The sequence below is a fragment of the Peromyscus maniculatus genome, chromosome 5 (assembly GCF_049852395.1).
Source record: "Peromyscus maniculatus bairdii isolate BWxNUB_F1_BW_parent chromosome 5, HU_Pman_BW_mat_3.1, whole genome shotgun sequence".
NCBI classification, from domain to species: domain Eukaryota; kingdom Metazoa; phylum Chordata; class Mammalia; order Rodentia; family Cricetidae; genus Peromyscus; species Peromyscus maniculatus.
Genome location: NC_134856.1, coordinates 90135815 through 90160133, shown reverse-complemented (window position 1 = coordinate 90160133; position 24319 = coordinate 90135815).

The window sequence follows — 24319 nt, the reverse complement described above, 5'->3', positions numbered from 1 at the left end:
ACTCTGTCAACATTTTATCACTTAGCAAGAGAAGGAGGATGACTCCACTTGGTATAAGTTTTTGTATTTTGTGGCTCTTACATAACTCTTTCTTACATTTTGAAAGATAACTCAGGAAATGTGTAGACTTAGGACTGACCATACAACTAAGATGATCCTCCAGTTTTCTGGGTGATCAGAGCCCATAGGGGTTCCTTGTCCTTCTGGAATGTTCTCCTGAGTCACAGTGCAAATAAGATCTGGTTATGAGAATTGGAAGTACTCTACAAAAATGGCCATAGAAGATCTGTCCTCAAAAGTTGACATTTGCTGTGACTTCCAACCTTGACCTATAACAAAATGAATTGGACATCAAAATTAATGGCAATATACTTTTACCAACCCTCCCATTTCTGTCACGAATGTTTTCCTGGTCAGAGTTGTAATGGCACAAAACAGACATTTTCTTGCTATTTTCTGTAAAAACAGAGTGATTAATAAAAGGAAGCAGGAGACATAAGAATCTCCTGCAAGACTAGGCAGCTTTACTTCCTGCATTAGAAGGAAACTGGAGATGAGGTCTTAAGGTTCAGTCTACTGTTTTGTAATTATGGCAAATTAAACACAAGCATCTATAGCCATTTACAACTTTTGAGTTAGACTCTGATATTGTCCTTACCGGAGATTCTGGAATGTTCTCCTAAGTCATGAGGTGAACAAGACCTCTGTACTGGTTTGTTGAGTGACTCATGGGTGGTAGCTGATAAGATAAAGGACACAGTAGGAAAAGGGTCAGCATACAAAAGTACACGGGCTAGCTTCCTGCTCAGGACTACCAAACTGACTCTACCACACAGCATCTGAAGGATGTTAAATATACAGTAGTATACCCTAACAACTTCTGGCAGGTGAAAGGTTGTGCTTTGGGTCGTATAATGTGCAGAATTGCAGAATCCATTGGTCAATTTCTGATACTTCTTTTTTTTAATTGAATTTTTTCCATTCAATGTATTTTGATCATGTTCTCCCCTCCTCAAATTCTTCCTAGATCCTCCCCACCTCTGTATCTACTTACCACCCCAGTTCTCTCTCTCTCTCTCTCTCTCTCTCTCTCTCTCTCTCTCTCTCTCTCTCTCTCTCTCTCTCTCTCTGTATGTGTGTATGAAAAATATGCAGATTATTCAATTTCAAATCCCAGAAGTGACTTCAGAATTACTGTCTCACTCAATTTCTCTACTATAGCATGAAACTCGGTTCCATTGATAGGTTCCTTTGCAATTTCTTGTCAACCACAATCGATATCCATTTTTTGGTGCTTTATATTAGCACCTCTTTTGTTTGAAATGTATTTGTTTCTTTCCTTAGTGATATAATCATAGACTAATTAAAGTAACAGCCTGATTTTTTATCAAAAACCTAACCCATTGGAGAACCAGTTAATCACTTCGACATTTCTTAACTGAATTAGTCTCTAGTAAGTTTCACATTTTCCTCTTTGTATTTTGTGGCATGCCTGATCAGATATCCCCCATTACCTGAAAACTTGGTGCTAAAACTTAGGCAACAAAATAGTAGCAGGGACAAGAACTAGGTCCCAGCTATTCAGAAACATTAAATATGGCAGCACAGGGAAATACTGATGTGCACATACCACTGGAGAAATATGATGGTTTGCAAAGAGACTTTGAAGGTGGAGGCAAATGGCTTTGTAATATAGAACAGAAGACACAGTTCCTGTATCTGTGGTTTGAGCTACAGGGCCACAGGTATAACTATTCTATCATAAGGTTATTTTTATTCCAAGAGCACCATTCAGCTAGGTATTGAGTAGGTGTGTAGAGGAGCATGCAAACATCATGGCATGTGCATGGAAGAGGACAACCTTAGGTATCAGCCCTCACCTTTTACTTTGCTTAAGGCAGAGTCTCTTATGTTCAGCTGTGTAGGTCAGAGTATCTGGCCTGCTAGCCTCTGGGGATTTTCCTGTCCTCACCTTCCATCTCACAGTTGGGGTACTGGGACTACCATCATGTACTGCAGTGCACCTAGGTTCTTAGAATAGAACTCAGGCCCTTCGGCTTGTGTATCAAATGCTTTATACACTGAGCCATTATCTTAGCCCCAGTTAGGTTTCTTAAACTTCCTCTAGTGTTGTTTTTTTTTTTTTTTGAGACTGTAAGTCAGAATTGGCAATACCAAGGTAACTAGAGTTATAATAAAATTGCTCTCTGCTGTCATTTTTACATAATTATCTATTTTTATATTCAATAGACCCTTTCAAACTTCCCGTGCATAGATTCTAAAATCTTGATTTTTCTAATGAACTTACATTATAAACAGGTCTATAGAACAACATCAGTAGGCTAAAACAGTTGCATACTCTAGATGCTTGAAAGTAAAAGCTCAAAGCAAGGTTAAACTTGACAGGAGGTCAGGCATTATAGCAAGAGCTCATCCATTATATGTAAGCTTTCCTTTCTTACTCTGTTGGATTTAGAAAGCTGACAATTGACCAGAGCAGGTTGCTCTGCCACAAGAACAGATGTCAGCTAAGTAAAATTTATGGTAGATTCGAATCAGTAGCAAATGTTTGAGTTAGCTTGAAGTTTCACTTAAATCAAACAAAAAGCTGGAAATTCTAGTTTTCTACCCTGTTTTAATTTTGAGGGCACTAACAGTACTCTTCAAAATAATTGTAAGTTGCAACTGCTGTTATTATGCCTAGCTGCCTCTATTTTGGGGGAAACAGGAACAGCTTTTTAACCTATATCCCTAAGAAACTCCCTTTTCTGCTTTAGGCCCATGGTGTCTAGAGAGAGACCTGAAATTAACATTTCTAACAGTTCACTGGTGCCACCTCTCTGCTGGCAAACTGGAAATATTTGGGCAACAGAGCCCAAAGACTATGGGAACCTAGATTGCTTTCTGAGCTAACCTTGGGGAGTAAGGCGCCTGATTTTGTGCAGTCCCGCCCACTGAGATTCTTCTACGTTATACTATTAGACATTTCCTGCTAATGAAATTTTAATTAATTTGAAATATAAAGTTGAGATGAGAGCACCGTGGAGTGGAAACCAAAATGTTATTTGAGGCAGAAGACTTGCCTTGGAGTTGCCTCTGCCAAATAGAGACAACACCACCAAATATTTCATCTAAAAAAACAAAACAAAACAAAAAAACAAGTGGAAACTTTATCTCTGAAGATTTTTGTCTCAGAAATCTTGGTTGATTCTCATGCTCTTAAGTTGTGATAGAATTCACAAGCAATACTATATTTGATATAGTTGTATTTTTACAACAAGTAGTGCTTTACACACACACACACACACACACACACACACACACAAATATTATATGTAGATACATATATGCCAAGAAACAATGGATACTAAATGGATGACAGATAATAGGTAGTTATAGATAGATAACCAATAGATAGTTAAGCAAATATAGGTAGCCATATAAAGAATAAATTAGATGGGTAATAGGTATAAATTTAATTTCTTAATTTCCTTATGCATCTATGTCTACCTACTGGGGCTATGGGTAAAGTTTAAGGCTACACACATATACTGAGCCATAGTTTCTAGTTTTTGTCTTTCAAAGTTCAAGAAGAGCTATTGGACTGATATTTTCAGTCCTGCTGGAGTACTGAAGATGTATCTTTCCTCTCCTTTGCTTATCATTATTATGAAAGATGACAGAAAGGGTTAAGAGACTATGTATAAGATACATTGGCTAGATTTGTCATTTGAGTTATCTGGAGAAAGGTTCTGAGGCAGAAGCTAAGAGGTGGGAGAAATGATTGGGACAAAAAAAAAAACAACAGGAGACTGTAACTGTGACAGAGCTCTCACTGCTTCCATGGGTCCTTGGGAGTTTGAGGGTTAAATGGAGTGCTCTTTGTTAAAACAATGGGGTGGGGCTTGTACTAACTATACACAGTAGTGGTGGAGTGAAGCTTGAGCTGACTGCACACAGTGATGGCAGAAGGGCTTGTGCTGTTTATGTACAGAGTGTTTGGGTGGGAATTGTGTAGGGAAGCCCCATGAATTGAGGTGTTGCAGAGATACTCAGCTTTGCAGTTCAACAGTCAGCAGTACTGGGTACTAGAAAGAAGAGTTCTGGTCTGAACTGGGTACCATAATATATGATACAATGGCAAAGCAAACTCTTGATGCATAGATAAGCATTGTGCTCGTGCTATTATTTTAAAAAGTTTCTTATCACAGTCACACAGAGAGAGAAGTGTCATACCCCTTGGCACTGTCATGTCCAGTGTCTATTCTTTGAATCTGTCTGTATGTGAGAGTCAATTGGTTTTCCAATAGTGTCTGTGTCTGTTTTCTGATTTATTTTACATCTGGGCAAGCTAGAACACTACAGGACACTCCCATTGGTTGACATGTATCATGGTAAAGGAGAACAATGGGGGTGTGCAACCCTGGTTCTCTATCCAGAGCCACATGCTGTTTGGGTGCAAAAGCAGTACTGTGGCCAAGCACAAAGCTCTTAGCAGGAGTATCCATCATCTGCACCAGTGGGCACTAGCCCTAGGTTCTGCTCTGTGACACTAATTGCCAAGATATGATGGGTCATCAGTTGAAGAAGATAGTTATTCATGAGAAGACGCCATCTATACTTAAGTGTCTACAGCTTATGGCTATGGTCCTGGGGGTTATGGAAGATAGCCTCAGGGATAATTAACTAGTATTCTCAACCAACTGGCCAAGAAGTATGTGATCACAGAGCCCTATAAACACTGTATCTAGAATACCTGTTCTTGTGTCTGAGCCATTGTGGGTGTTAGAGCTATTGAGCTCCAAACCCAGAGCTCAGCAGTTGCTTTAACTGTTGTGTGGTTCTGTACAATCTCTCCGTGGTCTCTTTGAGCCTGAGTTCTCTCATTGTAAACAAGATGACTATATTAACAGTTCCTGTCTCTCTGATCATGAGAAAGTTGAAATAAGACTGAATCACTAACGCTATCCAATTAGATTTCCTTGTGTTTTATTCCCTTTCTTATAACAAAGAAAATGTTATCCCAAGATAAATCATGACTTTCCATCAGTTTGTGAAATTGTAGCTAAGAAAATTCAAGTATTTCCTACCTGAAACCCAGGAAATGCCCTTTCTTCCTAGGGAATGAAGGTAACAGGAAGTCCTGAGTAGCCAGAAGAGGTCCCTTCCATAGGACTGGGGCCCTGGTTTCTCATAATCATGTAGCATGCGAGTTCCAGTGATGATTGTGGTAGACTGTCTTAGCTGCCTTCTGCTTCTTAGCCCAACAGGTTCCAAATTGTTGCCTAGAATGAGCTGAAAACCCAGAGGCAGCATTTTCATCACAAGGCACCATTTCAGTGGGCACAATGGTCTGGGGGCCAGGGCTTGAGGTTGACCACAGTACATCATCACATATATTTAAGGATGGCTAGTCCCATGGAGCTTGCAGAAGGTAATGACTCTTTTATGGGTACCCCACAGTGCAAGTCAGCTCTTTAGCCTGCTTCTTGTCCAATTTCCTCCCAGCATAGTTGTTGGGAAGTTATTTACAATTCAATGAGACACAGGTAATGATGTAGTTCTTAGACCCAGAGAAAATGAATCAGGGTTCTTCTTTATTTAATTTTTGTTGTTGTTGTTTTCTTTTGAAATTACAAGTAAATGAATGGTTTTTAGAATTTTAAGTTTCTTTCTTATTGCTGCATTAATTCAACCCTTGAAAAATTACCAGAAGCCAATTAGGATTAAGGTTTTTAGTAAAAAGGCCCAAGCCAGGCCTGATGGCACAGGCCTATAATCCCAACTACTAAGACATTTATGCATGGGTGAGGGAGATCCCAGGACTCTGGACTACAGAATGAAATCAAGTCTGAGCTACTTAGTGAGACTTTAATCTTCATTTTTTTTTATCCCGAGAAAATAATTAAGTGGTAAAAAATTTGCTTAGTGTATGTCATGCCCTGGATTCATTCTATAATGAGAGAGAGAGAGAGAGAGAGAGAGAGAGAGAGAGAGAGAGAGAGAGAGAGAGAGAGAAAGAGAGAACATATAAATGAAGAAAGAGAAAGAAGGAGGGATGGATGAGAACAATTTCATTTGAGATGTAGGATTTTACATTTCAGAGACTAGAGAAAAAATGGGAATATCAAAATGAAATTGTAAATGGAACATTTAATACTAGGAGGGCTAGACTCAACAGAGTTTGCTCTTTAAGGAAGTCATTATTAATACTTAGGGTATCTCAGAATAAGGGTTTGCATATTCCCCTCAGGACCAGTCGAGCAGGCCAGGAGTGGATGCCCCATTATTAGAGACAGTATGCCTGTGATGGCCTTATTTACTGTTAACTTCCTCATGATCCTGGATCATGCAGAAGCACCCTAGGACATGCAAATATTATAGGGTTCTGGACATGGGGTTTCAATGATGCTTTTTGTACATGCCCAAGATCCATTTGAATTATCACCCTTATGTATATGGACTCCCCAAAGAAATAAATATGGTTCCCTATCTTCAACAATTATATCATTTTGTTGATTTTTTTGAATACTTGCCTATAGTCACTGTTCCATTTTACAATTTATAGTATCTATGCCATTTAGAGTGCTTATAAACTCTGGATTCCAGGACTTAGTGTTAATTAAAACTCTGAGAAATGTAACAATATAATAGTTCAGAATGCAGACACATGGCCACTTATTTTTAATGGCTGCCATCACAGTACATTCAAAGGTATGCTTTACTAATGCACTAGATTTTTCTTAATCCAATCAAGTGTCAAATCAAGATTATCCAACATAGTGACCATTTATCTGCCTGTACCCTAGTGCTCTCATGTTGACTTGAATTGGGTGATACTTGGGAATACCAAACTCTCAAGTATTGTACAAGGTTCATAAATTCATAAGGAATTTCCTCTTATATTAAAAAATATGGGAAGTTGAAACAAATACAACGACTCACCCAGGAGCTGCCTCTGATATCACAGAAAGCAGGTGCTGGGCCCTCAGGCCTGTTCAGGTAGGCTTGTGGGCTAGTGTCCCTTTTGGAGACGATGGGATCATTACCTTTGTGTCAACTTGACCAATTGCAGCAGACCACATCCCCAGAGTGTCTCACAAAATGCCTGTTGCATTCCCTCTTTCCTGCCACAAATCTGTCAGGTGATATTGATTGATATTTATAGTCCAATTTTCTCCCTCTAATAACTCCCATCCTCTTAGTTCACCTTAGTCATCTTTCCCTGCAGTCATGACTTGAATTCTAAGGAGCAGGGCCCTCTTAGGGGCGTCATCTGTTTCCTGCTTCTGGAAGACTGACGTGATTTCCTCCCCTTGCTTTCCATTCTCATATGCTTGCTGTATCTCCATTAATTTTTTTTTATATATATACAGTCAAGGAGAAAATTTTTGAACCATTCTTTTTTAACCTGTGGAACCACTTGCTTTCAGGACAAAGGAATCCTGGAGGTAGAGAAAGAAGCGCTGTAGGATTCCAAGCACCATGTTCGACTCTCACACACTTTGAGTCGCCAGGCCCACTGTCTCCCCAGAGTAAGCCAAGCTGTGTAAAAAGCCCATCCATCCATTATCATCCATTATCAGATGGAAGGCATCCAGACCCCTGGTGAGAAATGGGAAAGTGCTAATGTCCACATGGGGAAAATTATTGACCATGAACTGAGAAAATTTTTTTCTCTCCTCCCCTCTGTGATTAGAATTACTAATTAGATCAACATGAAATTAAAATGATTGCAAGACTGAAACATTTGAGGAAGAATCTCTTAAAGTCCGTTTTTCATCACTGAGCTGAGACTAAATTATGCTGTCAAAGTGCCATATTATTTCAAATTAGCCAAATTAATTAATCTAACTCAGTCCTTGGCTATATTAATCATCTGTTTTAGAATTTTATTAGAGAAAGGACGTGACTTTCTCAGTATAGTGCACATAGACAAACTTCCCTGGCAGGTAGTGTCCCTTCTGTTCACAACTGGTATTTTAAAATCTAGGCAATTATTGGATTGTGACAAGACGCTTATATTAAAATTTTAATTTTTTTGATTAGTTTAATTAACTAAAGATTTAGTGTCATTCTCAAGTTTCTTATTTTTTAACTTTCATGCTTATTGTCTTTACATCATGGGTACATATTTATGTTTGTGATTAGGTCTGTGCATGTAACTGCAATGTCTCTCAGTTCTGACTCTCCAGAACTGGGCATTGGATACACTGGAGCTAGACAATAGGTCAGTATGAGCTGACCAATGTGGTTGCTGAGAACTCGGGGCCTTTCCAGCAACCCTGGCCCTGTTTCTGCTTGCATTGGAAAAAATCTACCTTTTTGCCAGTAAGACTGCAGGGAATATACCACTGCCCACTTTTTCTTCTTGACACTCAAATATGTTAAGTAGATCGTTTCACATGTGATGCGGTGTTTAGGATGGTTCTCTTTGAAACAACAGAAATGTCTACCGGAGTTATCCACAGCTGCAGTCACTCTCCATTCTCTATGAATGTCCACCAAAGCTGAGTCTCTCACTGATCAGGAAGGACAGTAATCAGTCAGCCTACCTCCTAATCACAGCATGGTCTCTAAGGGATTCAAGATGATCTACTTTCCTGTGCATAACCCATTTATACCCTGATTAATTTCACATACTCTTCAGAAAACGTTCATGAAAACAGAGACCAGGCTTCATGCTAAGCCTTCTCTCCTTTGTGATGTTGGTTTCATTCTTACCTCTTTTTTTAAATCAGTTTTAATTTTATATTTTTGAGATGGAACCTCTGTCCGTTACGTGGGTTGACTTTCATCTTATGGGTTCAAGTGATCCTCCTGCCCCAACATCTCAAGTATCTGTGGGTATGTATATGTGCCAATTTGACTAGCCATCAGCTCCTTAGAGATTTAAAAAGAATGCCATGGTTTTTTTTTTCCATCACTGTGACATCATACCTTCGTTAATAAATTTACAAAGAAGACTTTATTAAAGCTCATAATTTTAGAGATTTGAGGCATGATAAATTGGCCCTGTCATGGCATAGTAGGTATGCGTGGCAGATGAAGTCTGTTGATCTCAGGATGGCTGGAAAGGGTGGAGGGGGAGAACAGACGTAGAGATAGAGGTAGAGCAATGAAAAGAGTCATAAAACTGTGGTTCCACTACATAATATTCCCTGCAAAGTTTTGCTTTTTGTCATACTTCTTTTTACTATGTTATCCCCCTAAATGCTCTAACACTTTCTAGTAGCGCTATAGGGATGGTAGCCAAGCCTTCAAAACATGGTCTTTTGGGGGTCATTTAATATTTAAAGATTAAATAATAACTTAAAAAGAAATGTCCAAGTTCTTGCTGATTTCATGACCAGACAAGATAACAGAGAAGGGCTCAGTGGTCCTGCTATCCCAGACAGAGGTTCTGTGTACCGTGTTATGTTAAACCATTATGGCTGTTAGCTATAATGTCACATAGCATGCTAGACCTTAGCATTTGGAATATGTATTGCTTTTAGTGTGTACTACCCAAACTCTGTGTGTGCGTGTGTGTGTGTGTGTGTGTGTGTGTGTGTGTGTGTGTGTGTGTGTGTACTCAGTGCATGCATGTACTCAGCTTGGGGATTACTTGGGATAAACTTCTTAGGAACCCCCTACCCCTGACACCCTGTTCACCTGAGCTATGGAATGTGTAGTGTAGACTCAGCAATCTTCAAAGCCCATGATTCAGTTGTGTGAATCTTTCAAATTATGTTAAAAAGATACGTTTTCTTATCTGTGACATTTTTCCTGCTACGCTCATCCATGGAATACTAGCAGTGGCAACTAGGGCTGTTTCTATTCTCATTATCGCTAGTGATGTTAATGACAAGACACTATATTGAATTCCTGTGACATGGTTCCTAGAATGGCCACAGCTTTTATTATTGCTGCTCTCTGTTCTTTTTGAGCATCTGGCAGAGACCCAGTCAAGGAGTGGAAAAACACCGTGAGAAAGGTTGCACTTTTGGTATTTCTGGCTTGACTGGATACAGGAAGTACAGCAATCTCAGTGCAAAACAAGTGTACATATTATCCTGGGTATCTCCAAATCCGTCTTAGAATTGGGCAGTCTGGTGTTTACTTAAAGGCTTGAATCTTATACTGAAATTACTGACCCACATAATTTTTTTTTGAAAAGTTGGCTCCACCACCACCCAAGACGTTCTTGAAATGTTTCAGGATCCCAGAAAGGAAACCAGTGCTTGTGTCCTCAGAGGCTCTAAGGAAAGCATTGCTGGGAGGCAACGGGCTAGAAAATGGCTTTGCCAAGGCTTGTCAAGAAGCAAACTTTGCTCTTTCTAGATGTTTTTGAGAATTTTTTTTCTGGGAAGCAACCCCATTATGAAATCTGTAAATATTATGAAGTGTCTCGGGATTTATTTAGCCCAGTTGAGAAAGAGAAGGTGACTGACTGTTCAGGACTCATTAGCTGGTGGCATCGAGGACAGCCACACATTGAGTTGTCTTTACAGGTGTCGCCTCTACCTAGCATCATTTCTTTTAAGACAGTGACAGTTTTAATTATTTATTTATCTATTTATCCACTCGCTCATTCATTTATTTATTTATTACTTTTATTTTTATTTTTTTTTCGAGACAGGGATTCTTTGTGTAGCCTTGGCTGTCCTAGAACTTACTCTGTAGACTAGGATGGCCTTGAACTCACAGAGATCTGTCTGCCTCTGTCTCCTGAGTGCTGGGCTTTAATGCCTGTGCCACCAAAACCCAGCTCAAAATTTTTTCTTTTTGCTTTATCAAGCTTTGAAAATTCCTGAACCATCGATGCATTTCTTTAGCTATTCTTGCATTCATGTGACTTAAACATAGTGGAATGGACTTGCCTCATTTATGTGATCTTGTGTGTATATTCAGGTGTGTGTGTGTGTGTGTGTGTGTGTGTGTGTGTGTGTGTGTGTGTGTGTGTTTACACACATGTGCCACAGCACACACAAGGAGGTCAGACAACAGCCTTGGATGTTGGTCTTCTCGTTCTGCCTTGTTTGAGACAGGCTTTCTTATTTGTCACAGCATAAACCAGGCTAAGTGGTCATCACCTTTCCAGGGACTCTCTTGCCTCTACCTCTCATTTCTCTAAACTAGTGTTGGGATTACAGCTATGTGCCACCATACCTATCTTTTATGTTTGTTCTGGGGATTCAAGCTCAGATCTTCTGGCTTATAAGGTAATAGCTTTACTCACTGAGGTGTCTCCCTATCACTCATGTATAGTTTTGACCAAAGGATTGTTGGTAGATTGCTTATGAGGAATAGAGTGGGTGTTCAGACCCTACTTTTTATTACCCTCTCTTCTTAACATACTGCAAATATTTCAACATTGTATATAAAATAAATTCTTCATGAAGAAATTATGAACTATATTATTTTTGGTAGAATCACACTTTTGCTGGACTCATTTACGTTTTCAATATTTTAAAAATATGCTAATAGATTGAAAACTCTTTAGGAGACCAGCTTCCTCATTTACACTACACAGCTTGTGCTAAATAGGCAACAATATGAGACAAATAAATAGGTCTAGATGTGCTTTGCTTAAAGATATTGTTATCACAGTAAAGTGTGGCCACCTGCAGTATAGTTAGAAAAAAAATAATATGACTTTTCTGAAGCATCCTTAGAGTCAGCTCATACTTTTCACTATCAAGCACAACTTTATTAAATGAGTTTGCCTTACTCTATCTATTTTAACAGCTGTTCACTCAATAGTTGGATAAATTGCATACAGACTTACCAATCACTGGTGAAAAGAAATTTAATGACACTCACAGTATGGGGGAAAAGAACTAACTTGTTTACCTAGGACCGAGATTTTTACCGTGGGTGTTCTTCTTTTATATAGTAATGGACTTAAAATGTAGGTGTACTGCACACACACACACACACACACACACACACACACACACACACACACTATACATCCTAAATATATACAAATATAAAATTTAAGATATTGATAAATTGAATTTCATGTTCCTCCAAAATTCTTAGGCTGGCATGCTAGCCATCCATATCTCCGAATGTGATCTCAATTGGAGTTAGTCTTTACAGAGGTAATTAAGAGCCAGAAGCCCAGAATACCTGCTGGTAGATTATGTTCCCTCCCCTTCCCAGACACAACACAAAATATATGTTCATGAATTTTCAACAATATGGTTGCCTGAACAAGACCAGCATGGCAATACAAGTTGACCAAAAACAGGAGAAATTCCACAGGGTCCTACCCCTACATGAAGAGGTACAAAAGGTCAATAGCTACTGAAAGAGGAACAGTTAGTTGGTTCTAGAGGTAGCTTCCCACAGAGATTTTCCAGTTCCAAATGGTCAATCCTAGGCATATAAATGAGCAAAGCTAAATGGACTCTGTAGATTATATACGTGTGTGTGTGTGTGTGTGTGTGTGTGTGTGTGTGTGTGTGTGTGCGAGAGAGAGAAAGACCAAAAGAATAGATTATGAATTTGGGAAGTGAACATAAGAGGACTTGAAGGAGAGGGAGAGAGGTGGGAGTTATGTAGCTGTAGTGCTCACATATGAAACTGAGGAAATGAAAAGAATGATGTAATCAGAGTGACCTTCCACTTGAATGATGTCCTAAGAAATAGAGCAACATGGACATAGAGAGAGACACGTATAGAGGGAAAACACACACAGAAACATTGAGAGAATACAATTGTCTATAAGTCAAGGAGACAAAGACAGGATTGATTCTCCATACAGCCTCAGAAGGACCTAATCCTGCCAACACCAGGATCTTGAACTTCCAGCCTGTAGATGTGTGGGCAGTCAGCCACCCAAACATGGTTCTTAGTTATGGCAGCACTAGCAGCCTAATGCAGCTAGTGATGCAGAAAAGGTGATGAGATGAGGATGGTAGGCCGAAGAAGAAACATTCAGTTCTGGGGTCTCTGGCACCATCAACAGCTTCATGTGGTTAATGGTTGAGGTGCCTCTGGATAACACACTCAGCAAGTAATGGTAATGTCAGCAAAGCCTCAGTTTCCCATCTGTGGAGAAAGTTCCTCTGTAGTTCCAACTATCTCGTCTCTATTAGTTCCCATTAATAAGCAAAACAGTCCTTGAGAATAATCCTAAAACTGTTCAAAGTTATGTTGGTCATAGCTAATAACTCAAACTATTAACAGAAATCTGTGTCTAGAATAGTTATAGCTAGTAGGTGCCAGGAATGTTTGGGGACCCAAGTTTCTTTATCAGAAGTAGAGGGTGTTAAAATACATCTTGAGCTAAGATATATCAGTTAATTAATATATATCATTAAGAGTCAAAACAGTTAAAGAATAGTCTCCAGTTTACCACCTTGAATTAGTCATCCAATTATTAATGGCCTGGGCTTCAGGGCATCCCTGTGCAGATGCTGTCACGGAACTGAATTATGGGCATATGGTGCATTGAATAGGAATAGGCCCTACATGTCCTAGGTAGTGGAACTATTTAAAAGAATTAGGGGGTGTGGCCCTGTTGGAGGATGTGTGTCACTGGGAGTGGGCTTTGAGAGTTCAAAGCCCAGGCCAAGCCCAGAGTCTCTCTTTTGGTCAGAGAATCAGGATATAGCTCTCAGCTACTTTGCTAGCACCATGTCTGCCTGTGTGCCACCTCTTTTTGTGCCATGATGATAATGAACCAAATCCCTGAAACTGTGAGAAAGCCCCAATTAAATGTTTTGTTTTGTAAGAGTTGCCATGGTCATGTTCTCTTCACAGCAATGGAACAGTGACTAAGACAAGACCTAGGAAACACGTGAATAATTGAACTGGGTGACTGACTCTTTGGAATTTGAGACATAGGATTTTAAAAAAAATATCAAAATTCTTACTTTTTAACTAGAAGAAATCTGTGCAGTTTTGATGTCTTTATTGAAAAAGTATCTTACCTCTTGATACTGCAGAGCTTGATACTCCAGCTTGTGTGTGATGGCTCATAAGTGACAGTTCTCTTACCTGTGTGAGTATGAGATAGGTAGCTCAAGAATGGAAATGGACAAGAAGGTTTACATGTTTCACTATCTGTGTCCCAAGTTCTATTGAACTTTCCCCTCCAGGCACTTCAGTCCCTCCTCTTAATTCTTATTTGCTGAAGGCTATCATTCTCCCTCACGAATGACTTTGTTTGTAGGAAGAAACCAACTATATAAATACTTACCTTATTCCACATCTTATTGTCCCCAGACCTCCACCCACAACTCAACTGCAGGGACAAATTTCCTGAGAGGTAAAAAATATTTCCTTTTAACATTCTTTTTTTTTTTTTTTTTTTTTTTTTGGTTTTTCGAGACAGGGTTTCTCTGTGTAGCTTTGCGCCTTTCCTGGAGCTCACTTGGTAGCCCAGGCTGGCCTCGAACTCACAGAGATCCACCTGGCTCTGCCTCCCGAGTGCTGGGATTAAAGGCGTGCGCCACCAACGCCCGGCTACCTTTTAACATTCTAAATTATGTGACAGGTCTGAGAATTAAATCACCATGAGACAGATTTATAGGAGAAAACGATTTCAGATTTGACATGTACACAGTGGTAATGCAAAATATGGGAGTGTAGGGAAAAGTTAGCTGATTGAGACATGTGTCACCCCCAGTTACTGAGGGAAATAGGAGTTATTAGATCATGGGAAGCAAAAGGGTGAGGATGTATGGCTAACAAGGTTTGGATTTTTATTCAGATGTTGGTACCCAGGTGATAAAAGCTGTTTCAGTGTAGCTAGCTGTCTTCCAGGTGCAGATTTCTTTATTATTGGAAATTTCCTTTATAACCACAAAACTACAAACATCCTTTACAAAAGGAGACATTTATTATTATTATTATTATTGTTGTTGTTGTTACTTTTATATTTTTTTACTTCATACACTTGATTCAAATAAAGAACTTTTCCTACACTTAGTGGTTCTCAATTTTTTTTTTTAGCTCCAGATTATAAATATGCCAAAGCAGCATGTTTGAGGATTATATACTGGAATCACCTTTAGTTTAAAAAGACATGCCCTCTTGAAGAGCATTTGTAAGCTAACAAGCTTAGAAGTCAATTCATGGAAGCAAAGTGAAGATGCTGCGTAATGTAGGAAAAGTAGAATTGTACATAGGATTGAGCTGGGTTTAGACAGTTTAGAAGTTTAGACAGGATTGTGTGGTGGCTTGAAGAAGAATGCGCCCCTCCCCCGCCCCCCAGGTTTATATTTGAGTGTTTAGTCTCCAGTGAGTGGAACTCTTTGATAGGATTGGAAGGATTACGTTTTGTTGGAAGAAAGGTGTTGCTGGAAGTAGGCTTTGAGATTTCAAAAGCCCATGGAAGGCCCAGTCTCTTGCTCTGCCTGTGGATCAGGATGTAGCTCTCAACTATATCTCCAACACCATTTCCACTGCCATGCTCACTGCCATAACGATAATGGACTAAGGCTCTAAAACTGTAAGCAAGTCCCCAGTTAACTGCTTTCCTTTACAAGGGTTGCGGGGGTCATGCTATCTGTTCACAGCACTAGAACAGAGACTAAGACGGAAGTTGGTACCAGGGGTACTACTGTGACAGGCTTGATCATGCTGCTTGTTGGAGGAATATGTAGACTTTGGGAGTTTGGATTAGAAAAGGAGTTGAACACTTTATAAACAATAATGACAACAACAACAACAACAATAATAATAAAATGTCTCCTTTTGTAAAGGATGTTTGTAGTTTTGTGGTTATAAAGGAAATTTCCAATAATAAAGAAATCTGTACCTGGAAGACAGCTAGCTACACTGAAACAGCTTTTATCACCTGGGTACCAACATCTGAATAAAAATCCAAACCTTATTAGCCATACATCCTCACCCTTTTGCTTCCCATGATCTAATAACTCCTATTCCCCTCAGTAACTGGGGGTGACACATGTCTCAATCAGCTAACTTTTCCCTACACTCCCATATTTTGCATTACCACTGTGTACATGTCAAATCTGAAATCGTGAGGCTTAATGGGCCACCCTAGTAGGAGCATGGGAGTCAGTGCTAAGGGCAATTTGAACTGTGGGAGCCCTACTCAAGAAGTTTCAGAGGGGAAGAATATTACTAAATGGCCTAGAGACCATTCTTGTGATATTTTGGCAAAGAATGTGGTTGCTTTTGCCCTTGTCCTAAAATTCTGCCCAAGGCTAAATGAAAAAGTTTTGGATTAATAGATTTGGCAGAGATTTCGAAATAGCCTAGCATGACTCTGTAGTGTGACAGTGTTATTATTCTTATGCAGATATATAATGAAAATAAGCAAACAAAGAGATATAAAGCGTACAGTTTGAGGGAAGAAGGAGCACCGGAAGTATATTGGAACTAAGTGCAGTGCTCAGGAAGATAAAACATTTAAAGAAAACCCTGATACTAAATGGAATGAAGGGAGTGGTGATCTCAGGGAAAGATCCCATCCAGGTAAGCTTCCAATTTTTTGAAAAGAAATTAAAGGAAAGTTTAAGCAATGAAGGAAAACATCAACAACAGAAAACAGATTCAAGTGTAATTAAACAAGGGGCCAAATTCCAGGCCCAGCAAGTAGCAGAACTTGGCAGCTTCAGCCACATGTAGCTTTAGAGTCAACGATACAAGAAAGAGGTTGCACAATCTTTATCCATGACTAAGGAAAGCTTCTGAATCTAGGTGTGTATATCAGTGATGTACCCACACAGAGGCCCAGATGGGACACTGAGTGAAGCTGTGATGGTGAAGCCTGGATTGCCTTTGAAATCCCACGACGTTGGAGATGTCAGAGTCATGACATACCTGCCAAGGAAAGTTGCAGACTGGAGGTGGAACCAGCCCAAGAGAGAAATATGTTGCAGTCAACAAAGCTGAAAAGTGTTGGAGATCTAAAGAGCCCTTTGACATCATAATAGAGAAACAGAACTTGCCCTGTTGGGTTTCAGACTTGCTTTGATGCAGTGTTTCCTCACCAGGCTCCCTTTCCTCTCTCTCTTGGAATAATAATGTATATTCTGTGCCATTGTATGTTGGAAGTATGTGATCTGCTTTTTTATTTTGATTTTACAGGGAGTTACAGTTAAGAGATTGCATGAGTCTCAGAAAAGACTTTGAACTTTGGTATTTTTAAACATTGTTGAGGCTGTGATAGACTATGGGACTTTCAAAGTTGGCATGAATTTATTTTTGCATTGTAATATGACTACAAACCTATGGGGTCCAGGGACTGGAATGTGATGGTATGAATAAAAATGATCTCCATAGGCTCATATTTGAATGCTTAGTCACCAGGAATTGGAACTCTTTGATAGGATTAGAAGGATTAGGAGGTGTGGCCTTGTTGAAGGAAGTGTGTCACTAAGGGTGGGCTTGAGGTTTCTAAAGCCCATGGAAGGCCCAATCTCTCTCTCTCTCTCTCTCTCTCTCTCTCTCTCTGCCTGTGGATCAGAATGTAGCTCTCATCTACTTCTCCAGCACCATGTCTGTCTGCCTGCCACCACATTCATTGTCATTATGATAATGGCTTAAGCCTCTGTGGTGATTTGAATGAAAACGGCCCCCATAGGCCTATAGAGAGTGACACTATTAGGAAGTGTGGCCTTGTTGGAGTAGGAGTGGCCTTGTTGGAGGAAGTGTATCTCTGGGAGTGGGCTTTGAGGTTTCAGAAGCTCTAGCCAGGCTTAGTGGCTTACTCTCTCTTCCAGCTTCCTGACAATCCATACGTAGCACTCTCAGCTACCTGTCTAGCACACTGTCTGCCTGTGTGCCACCATGCTTCCTACCACGATGATAATGGACTAAAGCTCTGAACTATAAATCACCCCAATTAAATGGTTTTCTTTATAAGAGTTGCCCTGGTCATGGTGTTTCGTCACAGCAATAAAACCCTAACCAAGACAGACTCTGAATTATAAGCAAACCCCCAATTTAATGCTGCCTTTCGTAAGAGTTGCGGTAGTCATGGTGTCTCTATAGCAATGGAACACTGGCTGGGCTAAGTTTTGATATAAGGGCCTTTACCAGAGGATCTGGAGTTTCAGTGAAAACCTGAACAGATGAAAATAATTATAATACTTTTATTAGTATTTAAATTGTAACCTCAATCAACAGCAACACAAAATCTAGTTGCCAGAAAGTTCTTCATTTGATAAACAATTAATGTTATCAATGTTAAATTTTCTTGTACTCTTCATTCCTTTTTTTCTCTCTCTCTTTCTTTCTTTTGTGTATGTATATGTGGGTAGGGGGTAGGGATGCACATGTATGCATATGCCTGTGAGGACCAAAAGAAAACTTTAGGTGTTTGTCCAGGCACCATTCATTTTTTCTGAGCTAGGGTCCCTGTAACTCATCAATTAGGCTCAAATAGCAGGTGCTCAGTGAGTCTCAGAGATGCACCTGTCTCTGCTTCCACCTGAGGGCAAAGCCAGAAGAACACTCAGCCATTAGGAGTGTGGGGAAAGAGCTCATGACACAAGCAGTAAGGCCAGAATCTTTGAGAGTTGTTTCAATCTAGGGATTTGGGGAGATGGTTGATTGCTTCATGATAATACTTACCTGTTCCACATGACAATGTCTCCTTTGACAATCTAATGCCCAGTTCCCAGGGTCATGACTGAGGCGCCTGATCTCACCCAAGACTCAGTCTTGGATCAGATGTTAGACTGTGGGCAATATGTGTGAATAGCAAGTGTGTATGAGGAAGAATCGGAAAGGTTATCACTCATATTTCTTGAGAACACTTCTCCCTACACACACAGAAGCCAGAGGTCAACGTTGAGTGTCTTCCTCATTTATTCCCCAGCTCCCATTTTGAGATAGAGTCTGTCATTGAGCCTGGAGCTTGCTGATTAAGCTACACTGCCTTGTCAGCAAGCCACAGGGATTCTGTTGTCTCCACCTTCCTAGAACCAGAACCACTGGTGCAGACAACACTGGGCGGTAGGGGTGGGGGTGGGGGTGGGGGCTGTTTTACATGGGTTCTGGAGGACTAAACTCAGATATTCATGCTTCTATAGCAAGTGTGTCAATGAAATAGCCATTACCTATGCCCCCCAAAATAGGCTCTTAAAAAGACAAGTAGGGCAGTGTAACAGTGCAAGGGCAGCTAAGGGGAAGAGATGTGGCCATGGGAGGAGGGGCAAGAGCAGATCACATCTGTGGATGGTTTTGTTTCCCTGCTTAAACGGTTTTCACAGAGCGTGACTTGGATCCCCAGTCTCTCTGGATTTTTATTTGTTTCTTTTCTTTTTCTCTGGGGCTTGTTAGCAGGAGATTGACAAAGTTCTAAAATGCTGATGGGAAGAATTTTTAATGCTCTGCTTCTGGGAACAGAAAACAATCTCTTCGGTTGATAGACTAAGTGAAGGCCCCAGGACTGGATAAATTCCTAAATGGTACAAATGTGAGGAAGGCAGTAACTGTATTTTCATAATTTATAATTTTTATTTTTGCTGTGTGTGGCATATGCACATGTGTGTGTAACCCTATATGTGCAAGCAGAGGCTAGAGGAAGACCTCAGGTGCTTTCCTCTATCACTTCCCATCTACTTTATTATTTTTAACAAGGTCTCTCATTGAACTGGAAGCTTGTTTCAATTCACTTGCTCTCAGGGTCTCCCTGTCCTTGTCCTCTTGCCCCCTCCCCAACAGTGAGTGAGGTTCCAGGCATGTGCCTCTAAGCAAGGCTTTTGCATGGATAATGATACGGATATTTGAACGTAGGTCCTCTTGGTTACACAGCAAGCTCTCTTCTCTACTGAGCCATCTCCCCAGCAATGAATATTCTCTTATGTTCCCTTCAGTTTCAGGGAATAGAAGATGAAATAAATGAGCATATCTTGTCAATTCTATGGTTTCCAAGTATGGACATGTGATTCTGAAATGCTAGGCCTGAAGTGAGTCTCCTGGCTTGATGCTTCTCTCTTAGAAGAGAGTCCCTACTTCAGTATTCTAGAAAACGTTGAAAGGGCTAAGCTTTGCTTTCAAGGTGTTGAGATGTGTAAAATAAGGCTCCAGAGAATGCATAATGTTTGGATTTTAACTTAAATTTTAGCTTTCATTAATGGCCTAAGTAAAAGTTAGCATTTGGATCATGAATGTATTCAAGGCCTTTTTGAATCTCTGACAGTTGAATCTCGATGTCTATATTCCAGCAGAAATGTCCACTCTTAATCAGAAGGCTGCTTGCTTTAGAATAGCCCCCAGTGAGACCCATGCTTCTACCAGCTCTTAACAATCAAAGGCTGTTTGTCTTTTCCTGTCTTGTCTGAGCAGTCCTCCCTTCCCACCCCACGCCTGGCCAAGCCTAGGAGCTGTGCAATCTTCTCTCTAGCAAATTACTTAACTTCTTTCAAGTCAGTCTTCATTCCATAAGATGAAGCTGATCCTGCTGTCTGTTAGGATGAATGGGAGATATAAATAAGACAAAGAATGTGGTTTACCTGCCAAAGGTTCAACAGCATGTATTATATTTTTCATGGCTATGACAAGATCCCTGAGAAAAGCAATGTAAGAAAGGAAGGATTTACTTTATCCCACAGTTTGAAGGTGTAGCTCTTCAAGGTGGGGAGGCCATGGTGGCTGGTTACACTACATCCTCAGTCAGAAAACAAAGAAAGGTGAATGCTGGTACTCACTTTGCTTTTTCTTGTTGTTGTTGTTGTTCAATCCAGAACCCTAGCCCATGGAACAACACTGACCAGTCAACATGTGTCTTTTCTCCTCATTTAACCCAATCTAGAAACTATTTTATGAACATGTCTAAAAAATTGTCTCCTAGATGATTCTAGATCCTGCCAATTTGATTGTGATTATTATCATTCAACAAATGTATGTACCTTCTTTCCCCACTGAGGTAGACAGGAATACCTTGCCTTGAGGCAGGTCTAAAAAAAAAGGAAAGTTTCTGTTTTATAATGATTTTACTACATTTATTATTTATTTATTTCATAGTGTTGGGGAAGGATCCCAGTGTCTTGTACATATTAAGCAAGCATTCTCCCACTAAGATACATTGCCAGCCCTGTTTTCTTTCTTTCTTTTTTCTTTCTTTCTTCTTTCTTTTCTCTCTCTCTCTCTCTCTCTCTCTCTCTCTCTCTCTCTCTCTCTCTCTCTCTCTCTCTCTCAACAAGGATCTCATATACTTCCTTTGAACTCCTAGCCATACTGCCTCTGACACCTGCATCCTAAAATCTCATGTATGACATGGTGCCAGGCTAAGAAAGCTTTTATGGTTCTCTTCTATCACGATAGAAGGACTATTTCTTTCCTTCAAATTGATAAAATATCTATTATTATCTGATGAAATAGTCCACATTTATGAGTCATCTATGTTAACATGTACTTATTTCATTGTCACAGAGATGTTTCAGTGGGTAAAAGCACCTCCCACCAAGCCTAGTATCCTGAGTTAGATCTCCAACATCCACATTATGGACAGAGAAATAACTCCTGCAAGTTGTCCCCTATGTGTGGTCTGGTTATTTTTTTTTATTATATTCTCAAGATATTAGGAATGCTGTGATTCTAGTTTATTTTATTTTTCTGCTAAGTGACTAAGCAAATGGTTCAATGCATAGCTCGTGAAAGATACTGTCGACACAAAAACATAGCTCCCATCTTACAGGGAATAAAAGGAAGTTCACTCCGAAGCCATTTTGAGTAACCATGGCTAGAGAACACAAATTTAGGTTATTTCAATCCATTTTCCAGTGTGGAATCAGTTTCATGAAGTTTTATAGTTTCAAAACAAAGGAATTCATAAATCAAGGCAAGTTAAAAAATACATTGGTGGGTACATCAGAGAGGAGTTACAGCAAGATGGGGGAAGCTTTCCTTATGCTCCAAATGCTGTCTGGTCACATTCTTAGCTTTTGATTGGTAGGAACTAGTAGTCTGCTAGGTTAATAGATTCCAAAAGGTTTTTGTCTATTAGTCACAGAATGTTAGTTTTGACACACTGATGGGAATGGAATGGTTCTAGGGAATAAAGCAAGCCCAAGAGAAGTTAATTAGCCTCTGGACCTGTAACATTCTGGCATCTCCACAGCACTGAAGTCCTAATCAGTCAGTCAGTCTCTGCAGACACAGCTTTTTTTCCAGGAGTTCTTGTTCACAATTCCCAATTAATGGTATAAAGCAAGCAGCTTGGCACATGGTGAACAGTGAATGCTCATTCAGAGGACTCAAATGCTTTTATAGCAGCTGGAACGGACAAGATCATGTTAAAGCAACATGCATTTATTTCTATATGAATCCATTGTCTGCACACTTCTCCAGAGAGGATATATTGGTGTTAACAAGCAAATGTCAAAGTGCTCTGCCTCATTAGTCATTAGGGAAATGACATGGGATATGTTATATGACATGACATAACCACTAGGGTGACTATAATAAAAAGGCAGATCCTAGCAAGTGTTGATAAGCATACCAAGATACATGAACCCTCTATACATTACTGATAGGAAGAAGAGCTGTACTGTTGCTTCAGAAAGCCATTTGGCATGATGAATATTCCCATTTGTAAATAAAAAAATTGTTCACATAAAGGTAAATACAAATATGTTATCAACTCCACTAGTTAAGACCAAAAGAATCTACACAAGGGAAAATCAATGTATGTATTCCTACAAAGACTGCCTTCAAATGTTCATAATAGGTTTTCTAATAGTTAAAATGTAAATATCTAAATGTCTATCAACTGACAACTGGATAAATTAAATGGGCCAGATTCATACAGTAGAGTATTATTTAGTAGTAAAGAAAGAACTACTAATTCATATCATAATGAGTGAAACTTGAAAGCATTATGCTAAGAAAAATTATCAATCATAATGAAACATGCTATATGATTCTTTTTACATGAAATACTCAAGCAAAGTCAGATCTACAGAGATGAAAAGTAGGTTCTTGTCACATGTCATGACATGACATGAGGGGTGTGAATGAGTAACGACTGCAAACCAGTAATAGAATGCTTTTGCAAATCCAAAATTACACTGTGGTAATGACTTCACTACTTTGTAGATTTGTTTTTTAAAAATCATTGAACTGAGAAGTTAAAGTGGATGAATTTTATGGGATGCAAATTAGACTTTCATAAATCTGCTTAAAATATTTACAATTCTAGATCATAGCACTTCTACTTACTGGAAGAATAAAATAAAATACAGCTTCTCTTAAATAATATCCCAACTCAAAACCATGCCCAAGTAACACAACAGGCTAAAATGCAAAACCTAATTTCAACTTCTTTATCATGTTTTGACAGACCAGTGGTAGTAAAATGGGAACAAAATCTTTTTATAGAAACTATTGAAATGAGACTAAATTTTTAGCAAAAAAAAATAAAACAGTTTTGTTTTGCAATGACAATTTTGTGGAGATCTTCAGTTTTCAATGATTAGGTTAGAAAGGATTGATTTCAGGAGGGTTTCATTAGATCAAATCTATTAGTTTATTCATATATATATATAGTCAGTGCATAGTAGTCTTATTGATCAATTATTCACTTCAAAGTCTATTAGCTAATATTTACCACTAATAGTATAATTAAAGTTGAACTAAAAATACTATTAAATAGAGGTCATTCTAAAGTTCTTAAGAAAAATATAGGCTTGGTTGTAGGAGGATTGCCAACAAATTCTTTCTCAGAAAGTAGTTATTTAGAAATCAATAAGAAATTTAAGGCTGTGGGTAAATTTCAATACTCATAGTGCCCTTGTTGATTAAAATCAAGCAGTTGATCCCTTTAAGTTGGATGCTAACATAAATCTTTAAAACAAAAAGATGCCTTACCAGTCAATAATGAGTAAACTCATACTTCTGTAATCAAACAGCTATACTACAGGTTAAATAATGAACTTACCATCCATGTTCATCTATGTACCTGGAAACATAATAGGCCAGTAAGAAGCCCCACCTTTGAGTTTACAATATAAGGTTGCCTGACCTTTTGAACTATGCACTTAAATCCCTGGCATGATCTCCAGGATTTCTCAGAAGGATGCTGTCACATGGCCCATACTTTCCCTGTTCAAGGAGGCATGAGAAAGTCTTATCAGCTCTCCTTCTGTGCTGAATTTTCTTTTTAATGGGCACATCATAATATACATGTTTATGGGACTCACGATAATGCCACACCCATAGAGAATGTGTACTGATGAATCACAGTAATTAGCATTTCTGAGGCTTTATCATGTCTTTATACTTGAGACCTTAGACTTTGTCCTTTTTAAATCTTCAGAAAGTGTGAAGAGATTGCTATGAACTGCAGTCATCCCATGGGCTGCAGAATACTAGAATTTACTACTCCCATCTAGCTCTGATTTTC